Here is a 12,322-nt window from a genome sequence, read left to right as displayed (position 1 = left end):
ATTACAAAGTAATATTTGATAAGGAATTTTTTTTTAAATTTAGATTTACCACTTTTTTGCCACATTAATTACACATACTTGCGATTCCTTATTAGTTGCTCTATAGGGTTAGTGTTTCCATGATATTTGCTTTTAAAAATTTTAAAATCGATTTATTCTCAGTTGACATTGTTCATTATTGAAAGAAAAATTGATAGAAGTTATTTGAAATTGGATTTATTACTTTTCGATACGGCCCTGACGATTTTAAGCCGGCATACCATAAATGGGGATTTACTCAATTCCGAGACGGTATACTATTAAGCTTGTGAGCATCCTAACTTTTGGTTTAAAACCATAACCGGACCTTATCAATTTTACAAGAAAGTTATTCAATTGAGAATTTGAAATTAAAAATGAATTATTTGGTTTAGATATTTTATATTTTATTAAACCCATAAATAGTACCAATTTCCAATGAAACTGCGATAAATTTTAAATTTTAGTGAGTAGTAAACAAAACGTCTTCACTGACCACTTCTGGCCTATTCGACTACAATCTATACGTAACTTACTATACCTAACGCTTTCAAAAGAAAGAACAACTTTTTGATTTTTATTTTAAATTTTTATCAGGTAGATGGGTAATTAAATAATTAGAAAACTATATTGAATACATTGGATACAATAATTTAAAATAACGCCAGACCAATATTAATTAAATTGATTTACAAAATTTAAGACGCATTTCTCTGTTTTACCACATACAATATAACATATTTGCGTTCATTAGTTCAAATATAGGGTGTTCCCTTTAATATTGAAGTAAACTGACCTATAGCAATACTTAGAGGTGATAATATTATCTATGTTTTGTTGATCGGTATTTATCGATGTTTTAATATATAATAATAAATTAACTACTAATCAAGAAGATAATATATGACAAATATAATTAAAACAGGGTTGACAATCTTCAAACGAAAAATTCCCAAGTATTTAAAAAATTGCTCACTTTATGAAACACACTTTATATCAAAAAGACTAGTGGCTACTTCTATTTATTTTCCTTGGTAACGTCGTGATGCTTGTAAACAATGCCGTCATCTTTACGGCCTTCGTCTATTTCGGTTTCAATGCACGGAAAGTTAGGTACCGATTACTCATTTATGGTCTCGTCGTATGGTGTGTCCTTTGAATCAGAACAACTCTCGATCGGATTCGTGTGTTTCAAAGGTGTACATGTTGGGCTGAAATTTCGAGGGAAGTCCATGTTCATCAAGCCATTATCTGTAGCGGGACAACGTGTGCCCAAACCGTGAAGTTAAACAATTTTGTACCACGCGAATAAAAATCTTTTAGTTGAATCTGAAATTTCACTATGAGCCCGAGCCTAGGGGGCACCCCTCCTATATACTATAAATATTTACCAGTGCCGTCGATTCGACGTGAGCCTTTGACCAGCTACATCTGTTGCTGTTCTGCTGTGGTCACCTAAGATGACAGTTAATCTTGCAACCTAAACATTTTGCGATCGGTTCCCATATTGTCCTTACATTGCATTCGCTACACTTGTAGAACCAATGCATTTTTAACTAGTTCACTAGGTGACACAAATGTCGCCCAGTGATTATACTCTATCGACAATATTTTGAAAGATTGGGCGAACTAATGCGAAACAAACGTGTAATACTATAATCGTACCATGGTATTACATTGACTATTTTGAGAAAAACATTTTTTGTCGCCCAGTGAAAATTCCTTATAAAATGCACTGTGTAGAACCTCTTATAAAAGAGCTTATTGTTGAAAATGTGTTGACATTGTTAGTCTATTTTATAATCACGGAGTTAATGAACAAGGTGGGAAGTTGTAAGATATAAAAATTATTAAATTTTAGGTAAAATTTGTCTATAAAGAAATGTTGATGTTTGATTTGAATCTAATTACTTAAACAATCCTACCTGTACTTATCGATAATTTTGCCTAGTGAATTTATTTGTATATCAATGTTAGCCAACTAATATATTTTCTAAATCTTTATTATAAACATATATAGTTTATTAGATATGGTTAGATACGATTGTGAATGATGTGAGGGCCGTTAGTGTGAAAGGAATGAAAAAAATCGAGACAAGTGGAGGTTTAGGATAGGTTAGTCCGAAAACCGAAACTCAACAAATATGTAAACCGAAACTTTTTATACGAAACCTAAACCCGGAGAAAAATTAAACACAGTTTTAACTGAAAAAACCAGGATTGAAATTAATATTAAAATGCAATTTAATTTGTTAAACCATATATTAAATATACAGTATACAATATACAGTATATTTAATCTATGCATAAACTAATCTGATACAAATATCTAAATAAGAAAATGAATAGTGATGGACACTATTGAACTATTCAATAGTCCAAGACATTTGAACTATTTAATAATATTAAGGGTGTAAAAAAAAACCTATAGTAATTTAATAGAAAAATAAAATAAATAAAATGAAAATATTATTTGTTTTATTTGTTATTTGTATCGTGTGTACGAATGTTTACTCATTTCCTGCGTGGTGGGTTATAATAATAATGGTCATGAAGTTAGCCCCCCCACTTTGACCGATTCTCTTCAGACCACCGCCAATATTTAGCAAATTAATTGCAAATAATTGCAAATTCATTTTTAGAATTTGCAAATCAAGTGCAAAGTCACGAATCAAAAAATAAGTTTGGGGGGCTAACTTCATTCAGCCTTCCCCCCAATTTGTCCGATCCGTTCCAAACCGACGTCAATATTTAGCAAATTCATTGCAAATAATTGCAAATTCACCTTTAAAATTTGCAAATCAAAATTGTAATTTTGGCGAATTATTTTGCAAATTTTGTCAGCCCCCCACTTTGACCGATTCACTTCAAACCACTGCCAATATTTAGCAAATTAATTGCAAATAATTGCAAATTCACTTTAAAAATTTGCAAATCAAAATTGTAATTTTGGTGAATTTTTTTGCAAATTTTGTCAGCCCCACTTTGTCCGATATATTCCAAACCGACGTCAATATTTAGCAAATGAATTGCAAATCAAAATTATAGTGTAGGTAAAATTGTATTTGTATTATATATTGTTAAAATTTATATTAATTATTTTCATAAAAATTAAATTATAATAATCAAAAAGTTTTTTAAAAATAATTAATTGAAATAATGAAGAAAATAAAGAAATAAAGAAGAGTAATAAAACTATTTAATAATAATGATAAATAAATATACAATTTATACATTTAACTGGAATTATGTTAAATTACTTACAAAACTGCCGAAGCAGTTGTTAATGTTTTATTGGATATATTTACCCTTTTTGGGGCACCCACTATATTACAAAGTGATAACGAACGAATAATGACGATAACAATAAACTAAAAGATTTATCAATTATTATCAATACCAAATTGCATTATTCCACTTAGTTTTACGGTTTCCATTTTTAAAATTAATCTGCAGTGGTATAATGATATTTAAACAAATTTAACAAATTTAACAAATTTAAACACTTAAAAATCAAATAGTCAAATAGACCAAGTCATGTTCCTCTAGAGAGAAAATAATAAATTAAAATATTTTGAATGATATGAAATAAAAATGTACAATAATTAAAAATAGCCCGATGTAAAATTATGTAAAAATAAATACAGAATTATTAATGCTATGTATTGTTGTGTAGAATTAAGTATAGTTCACAATTATTATTTTAAGCATTATAACGAATTAATATAAATAAACTGGAAACTCCAGTTATCGATGTTAAAAAATTGCATAATAATTGAATCGAAATAATTTTCGAATGTTGTAGTGATAAAAATAGCATCTATTGTTGAAGACGATCCGATAAAGCATGATGGTCTAGGAAACGACCAACACCTATCTGCTGATCGACAAGGCGACGCCGGCACGTTGCACAATACATTGATGAACCATGAGCCAATGAGCCATGATTATATTATTATGGACCAGAATTGTATACAACTAAAAAGTATTTAAATCCTATGATGCAAATATAATGCGTAATAAAATTACAAAATATGCAACAATATTATATGCATAAACAAATTTAAAATGTGCAGTAGGATAAGCTTTTATTTAATATTTGATAAATAATAATATTAAGGTAATTAATCAGTATTTATAAATAGATTAGATAGTAAAGCAGATCTAACTAAAGGTCTGGCCCACGTTACTACTTTATTTTTTTAATAGCAATTAGATATTAGAAATAATAGAAATATTATTTTCGATTACAAACAATTTGTAAATGACAATCTAAACTTTAAGATTAATAAATTATTTTCAAATAATATGCAATATATATATATATTTGGTCAAAGTTTGATTTGAACCGAATATTTTAATTCCAGACTCTAGCTATGAAAAATACGAAATGTATACAAGTAATGAGAACGAAAATATATATCTGCATAAATTCATAAAAACATAAAAAAGGTTTCCAACTATGAAAACTCAATTTTTAATAATTACAATTATTGTATGATGATATTTTGAAGTCGATCGGACAAAGTAGGGGAAGGGGGCTGACAAAATTTGCAAAATAATTCGCCAAAATTACAATTTTGATTTGCAAATTTTAAAAGTGAATTTGCAATTATTTGCAATTAATTTGCTAAATATTGGCGATGGTCTGAAGTGAATCGTTCAAAGTGGGGGGGGCTAACTTCATGACCACATAATAATATACTCGTATATTGGATGCATGGTATGAAATTACACCATATATTCTATCATATGTAATAATATAATTCATATTTATAGATTTTATACGGAGATAATTATAGGAAGAAATTATCGATGCCTTGCATTCGATTAACGCATATAGTGGTGTGGGTCCTGATGGTGTGCCTCCTATTTTATTAAAGGAATGTAAAAGAATCATTACTAAACCACTTCATAAATTATATAATTTGTCTCTCTCAACAGGCACCTTTCCAATGTATTGGAAAAAAACGTATATTGTTCCTATTTTTAAAAGTGGTGATAAAAGTAATTTTATTAACTATAGATCGATTTCTAAATTGTCAATTATCCCAAAACTATTTGAGTCTATTATTACTAAAAAGCTATCTAATTTACTGTCCAATTATATCTGTCCTAATCAACATGGTTTTCAGCCTAAAAAATCTGTTTTCACGAATCTACTCATTTATCATACTGATTTAATCTCATCTATTAAAAATGGATGTCAAATTGATACAGTTTATACTGATTTCAGTAAAGCTTTTGATATAATAAACCATAATTTACTTATATCTAAACTTCAAAGTTTTGGTTTGCACAGCAATTTCCTTAAATGGTTAAATTCATACATAACTAATAGAACCCAGTCAGTAAAACTGTTACATTCTTTTTCAGAAGTTATTCATGTTTGCTCTGGAGTTCCACAAGGTTCGCATTTGGGGTCTTTATTATTCACTCTTTTTATTAATGATCTACCATCTGTTTTTAATTCGTCAGTTAATGTGTTAATGTTTGCTGATGATACTAAATTTTACTCAATTATTAATAATCAGGATGATGTAATTATTCTCCAAGAGAATTTAGATAAGTTTTCCACATGGTGTCACGAAAATTTATTACCAGTAAATATTAATAAATTCAATGTTATCTCTTTTACTAAAAAAAAATATCCTTTAGTTTTCAATTATAAGATTAATAATATTATTATTAACCGAGTGGACTCAATTAGAGATTTAGGTGTACTTTTTTCCTCCAATTTGTCTTTTACTTCTAATATTAACATAGTTATCAATAAAGCATTTAAAATGCTTGGTTTTATATTAAGAAATACTAAAGAATTTAAAAATATTCAAGTACTAAAAACCCTCTATTGCTCCCTTGTTAGATCTAACTTAGAATATTGATCATTGATATGGAGTCAAAATTCGACCGTTCAACTGGTTGACAATGTTCAATATAAATTCCTAAAATCAATTGCTTTTCGCTTAAATTTACCGATCTCCAGAGATTCAAGATCATTAGTAAGACACTCAATTTGTATTCAGCCATGCGAAGTTAGACGTAAGATATCTGATTTATTATTTATTTATGATCTCCTAAATAATAATATTAATTGTCCCGAATTGTTAAGTAAGATTGGTATTGTAACTCATAACTATTCAATTAGAAGCTCAAGTTTATTTTTTGTCCCCTTTTTTAAAAAAAAAATTTGTACCGATTCTTTTTTTCCGAGAGCGCTTACGTTATGCAACCTAATTTGTAATGATGTTGATTTTTTTTTTATGTCTTGTGATTGTATTAGAATGAAAGCTTTGTCTTTATTTTCAAGTTAAAAACATTATTATTATTATTATATATTTTTTTTTCTCATATTACACAATTTGAATATCATACCATTTAATTTTAACCAAAACTTATATTGTACCTGTATAATTATTATTTTCTCATGTTTTTGGATGTCTAGATTACTTTATATCTTCTTTGTTAAAGGGCTTGTCCCGTAAAAATGTTAATAAATAAATAAATAAATAAATAATAGAAGAACAAAATAACGAATGACCACTTGACAGATAAAAAAATTAAAAATAAATTCCAAGAACCATTAATGATAACTCCAAATTATATATCCGTTTTTCCTTTAAATTTTAATCTTTGGTGTAGATCTATTTTTAAAATATTTCAAAATGTTGGTTATTTTTCGTCCCACCCAGTCCCTATTTTTTAGTGAACTTCGACAAAAAGCGTTTAGTCCGAAACTAGAAGTGTGCACAACAGATTCGAGAAGTATGTACCTACTAAGTACTAAAATATAAAACTACTATGAAGGTGTTTTTCAGGAAGCCAGCATAGCAAGACAGCTAATAAGGACTTAAAACATCGCCTAAAATTATTAATAAATAATAATATATAATAGATATAGATCAAAATTGTATAGATACCTTGTAAAAAGACGTCAACCAAAACTCCATTTCAAATCGAAACTTATTTTGTATCAATTTTATCTGTCATTAAATGATATTTTAATAGCTTTTATATGTAGAGTCCACATAGTATAATGGGAGTTTACCAATTGCGCGTAAAATTACCTTTTCATATACCAATTGCGCTCAAAACATTTTAGGGTCGATATACCAATTACGCTCTAAAAATGTTAGGGTCGATAGACCAATTGCGCTCAATACATTTTACATTACCTAAGGAAAACTTAAAAACCGATTTTTTTGCGAGTTAAAAGTAAAAGTCTTCCAAGTCGGTGAAACGTATAGACTTTATACAATTTAGTTAATGAAAATTAAAATAAAATAATATTAATAATAATAAGAGAATAGGTGATTAAATCACAAAGATATAATAATAATAATAATAATTATACGATTTTGAGTTTAAGGTAATCATGATGTTTGTATTTGCATGTTTTAAGAATAATCATAATTTTTTAAATATTAATTTGAGCATGGCATTACAGTTTAGAATAATATAATTTGGTTAGTTTACAGCATAATATATTTATTATTACCACGAAGTATAATAATAATAATAATATGCTGATTTAAAAAAAGTATAATACAAATAAATGAATAGGTACACTCAGAGATGGAACTAGGAATTTTTACGCCCAGCTAAAATGTTAAAATTACGCCCTATCCATAGACTAATAAACAAATACTCAAATAAATTGTGTTCTTATAATCAATATACAATCGTACTTATTGAGTTTTAACCTAATATCAGTATTTAACGAAATTAAAAGTATCAAATTAATTGTTAATAATTACGAAAATTACACCTTCTAGAATGTTACGCCCAGGGATAAATCCCCGACTTCCCCCCCTAGATCCGACCCTGGGTACGCTAACCAGTCACAAGTTTGCAATTACATTAAAATAATTAATTTGGTCACCACGAAGTATAATAATAATAATATGCTGATTTAAAAAATATATATAATATCTACAAATAAATGAATAGGTGGATACATTAACTGGTCACAAGTTGATTGTCATTGTTGATTGTTATAATTTTTACAATAATGATAACACACAATTTTTAAAAATTCATTTCTATTAATTTCGCCAGATTTGTATTTATCGATATAAGATTGTATCGATATAAGAATCAATTATTAATTTTTTTTTTAAATATGCTCTATTTGAAATATATTTTTCTTGTTCTATACTATTTATTGCAATATACGTGCTAGTCTGCGTTTCAATAATAACATTTAAAAAGGCAAAAATATTTGAATGGGGAAAATAAAAGTTTGTAGAAAATGAACCGTGAAAAGCTTCACGCGCATTAGTTGTACGTTCACAACTTATTAAATTGGACGCCCACAGTTTCGGAGGAAATGTAGAATTAGATGATATATAGTTTTCAATAAGATAATCAGTGAATTTGGTTAGATTTGAATTAATTGGTTGAATCGTCATTATTTCTTCTACAAACACATCCTCCACTTCTTCGTGTGAAAAAAGTGATAAACCAAAAATTAAATGTAGCCATTTTCCTACTTCAGAATTAGGGTTTTTATACTCTGTTTGTAGTCCACAACTTTGAATATTCCTCCACCAAGCTTGTGATAAATGAAATCGACACCCCACTAGAAGTATTGAAAGCCAGACTTGTTTAACTGCAAAATATATACCTTTTATGAAATCGGCAACGACTGTTTTTGGATTAAAATTAAGATTGAATGTTGTACATTTACTAATTAAAACTCGAAATAAATATTCGTATGTACTTGATAGTTTATTTGGCAGTAAAGTAAATATAAGTGGAATATAGTGTCCGTTTTTCAAACCATGTATCGTAAAAAGTTGGTAAAAATATTTAGAACAAACTTCAAATGTTCCATCGACAATTATTTTGTCACAACTACATAAAAATTGTAAATTTGATTTTGTAGAAAAACATATTATACCTATTCAAAATATTGTCGTTTATAAGCAATAAATTCTCACCCTAATATGTATTCGTATCCAAATTATTTAATTATTATGCACTTCGGTAACATTTTTTGGTAAAAGTGGTAGCGTTTTTCTACGAGTACGATAAACGCTTCGTCATATAGAATGCACATCGTATAATGTCAAATCTAACGCACTTGATTGCACTTCATTCCGAATTAATTTTAGTGGTCGTGTTGTAACTTGGTCTGTTGCTTTTCTTTTTAATGAATTAGCAACAATTTGTCTATTAATATTTGAACTTGCTTCTTGGTTATGATCAAAATTAGATTTTAAAAGCACCGTTTCACTTACATCACATACAAAATTCGAAGTACACGATTTAATTTTACATCTCCAATTTATTCCTTTTTGAGATGGTACATTTTCGAAACTTAAACTCATCAAGAACTAATAACGGTTTACCTTTTTCACTAAAAGCTTTTGTAAAACGATTCATATTGTAACGTCAAACAACCAAACTAATACTAAATGACTAACAAGACATAAGTATTGGATACCTATCAATATGATTTATATTTATACTGAGTATCATCAATGTGTTCTTCTATCTACAGTTATATATTGTGTGCAACGAAACAATTAGGCTGATAAAATATATCCGATAATAATGAAAACTTGTTTTCGTCCATCACTCAAATGCATACTTCCGTGATCAAAATATGTGCGTAATAATAATAACGTTTCATAAAATTCCCTATATTAATATATACATATAATAATACACTGTTATAAAATATATTAAAACATAAGACATAAAGTAATACGATTTTGAGTTTATGGTAATCATAATATTTGTATTTTGCATGTTTTAACAATAATAATAATTTTTTAAATATTAATTTTAGCATGGCAATTAGAATAATATAATTTGAATACAAGCGCAATTGGTATATTGACCCTAGTATAAACATTTTGTTTTAGGCGCAATTGGTCCATGCCCAGTATAATACACATACACATAATATAATAATATTCACATACCTAATATATTAATTTAAATAAATTACCTACAGTAGAATCCCTCTAATCTTTACCCTTCGCGACTGGGGGTATAGTCGGAACGTGAAAAAGGTCGGATTGTCAGAATATAAAGAAACATTTGAAGACAAAATGTTACCAAATTTATTTATTAAATTATTTTAAATATTATTTTTAATTACATACATATATTAAATTAAATAAATAGTTAAATAAAAATATATATTTTTATTTATTTTATTTTAATATATAAATTTATATTTTTATTAAATAAAAATTTATAAATAAATAGTAAAATAAATAAAATATAGGTAAATAGTAAACGGGCAATTAATTTTATAAATATATCTATTCACATGCTATAAATTGGAAAATACATATTGAATATATCATATTCATATCGATAATACTATGGTCAGATCAACCGGAGTGGTGGACTAGCCGAGGGTGGACGAGAGGGGTTCTACTGTATTTACATATAATATAATTTAATATTACAATTAAATATTATATATAATATTAATATATATATATTAATATTATATTTTAATATTAAATATTTCAATATTGACTATCTGCCATATTTTAAATGGAAAAAATATTTAAAAAATCGAATCCATGCATGTAGACAGTGGCTCACAGTAGATATTTGACAAGGGCGTCGAAAATATATATTCAAGGTTAGGTTACCCACCCACCAACCCCAGTAAAATCTGAGTTTAGGCATAATATAACTCTTATTTTTAAGTGTTTTTGGTTTTTTCTTACAAACAAAGATACTAATAACAACATTTTTTTAAATAAACCTAATATTAGTTATTTTTCAGTTTTATGGGTATTAATTTATAAGATTGTATAGCATAATTTTTGGGAATGGGCCCTACTACTAATTCTCATGTGACGCTTTAGTTCTAGGGTAAACATAATTAGTATGTTGATTTGGATAGCTAAAAAATTGGTTAGTATTAAATTAAACAAATATTCATACAAGTTCACACAGAACTGGACATTCACCAATTATCTGAGGGGTGTCAGTCGACACCCCTGACCCTCCCTATGTGCGCCACTGCATGTAGAGTTGATAATCCCAATTGATAATTGGTTATTTGTTTGGGTATTTTCTTTACAGTATCGATATCATTGAAATTTGTTGGTTTACACCCACAAATGTAACACGTTTGGCTAGACGTGTTGGTCATAGAGTTGTATATCTAGAGTAATATTAAATTAATAAATATATTTTGTATAATTTTAAATTAAATATTAATATAATACTTTGCATGTATTGTACGTACCTTGCAGTGGCGTAATTGAGAATGTTTCATTGTGGGTGGGGGGGGGATCAAAATAAATTTGTATGGCAAACTTGTGGGAGCAATGCTTATGAAATTCAGTATCACAATTTAGTCTTATATTTTTAATACAATGATAATATCTTCAGTAAGGCTTACTGCTTCTCTTAAATCAATTTTTTCTTTTTGTAGCAACTTACACAATGGTAATCAAAAAGAAAAAACCAATTGGAAAAATATTTTATTATAAAATAAAATTAATTATATTTATTAATTACTATTTACTAGTATGACTTGTAAGAATACAAGAAATTCTGAATCAATAGTTTTTAATAGTATATTAGCTTACGTTGCAGTGGAATCATTCCAATTAGGAATATTTTCTGTTCCTATGATTCAATTACGAATGCAATTAGTTCAATGAAATCTTTACCACATCATAATGCTGCACCCATCGTGTAGCATACAATCTTTTTAAAGTTTTAACCTGAGGATCCTCATTACTATTTTTAATGTTGGTTAAAAGAACATTTTGACAATTTGGTGTATTAAAGAAAACATAGTCGTTTATGGATAAATATTTATAACCTAGTTTCTTTTTTAGTTTCGTAATAATTTATAAGTTTGTATTTGAGCTATTTGTAGGTTTAAGACAATATATTAATACAGCTCATGGGGGGATCTATCCCCAATACCTTCCCGTAATTACACCCCTGGTACCTTGCATATAGGAATTAATATTCCATTTAAGTATAAGTGTTAATACTAATTTTTCTAATACTTAAAAACAGCTGATTTACTTAAATTGATTTTGTTTAAATAGAAAACAAAAAACATAGCAGAAGCTTCTCGGCGACTTCAAGCTCAACTTAGTATGAATCATCCAACGATCTGGCAGTTTATTACTGAACTAAAAAAAAAAAACAGGCAGAAAGAGATACCTATATATTACTAGTTTCTTGTGAGTGGTTATGAACCTCCTCCACAAAAAAAAAAAAAAATTCATTGAATTATCAAATCACATTTTAAATATAGTTCAAAATTATGGGAATTGTAATACTATGGAGCTCCTGCACCACAATT

The sequence above is a fragment of the Sipha flava genome, unplaced genomic scaffold (genome assembly GCF_003268045.1).
Source record: "Sipha flava isolate LNK unplaced genomic scaffold, YSA_version1 32_pilon_pilon, whole genome shotgun sequence".
In the NCBI taxonomy this organism is placed as follows: Eukaryota; Metazoa; Arthropoda; class Insecta; order Hemiptera; family Aphididae; genus Sipha; species Sipha flava.
This window is presented reverse-complemented; position numbering follows the sequence as displayed.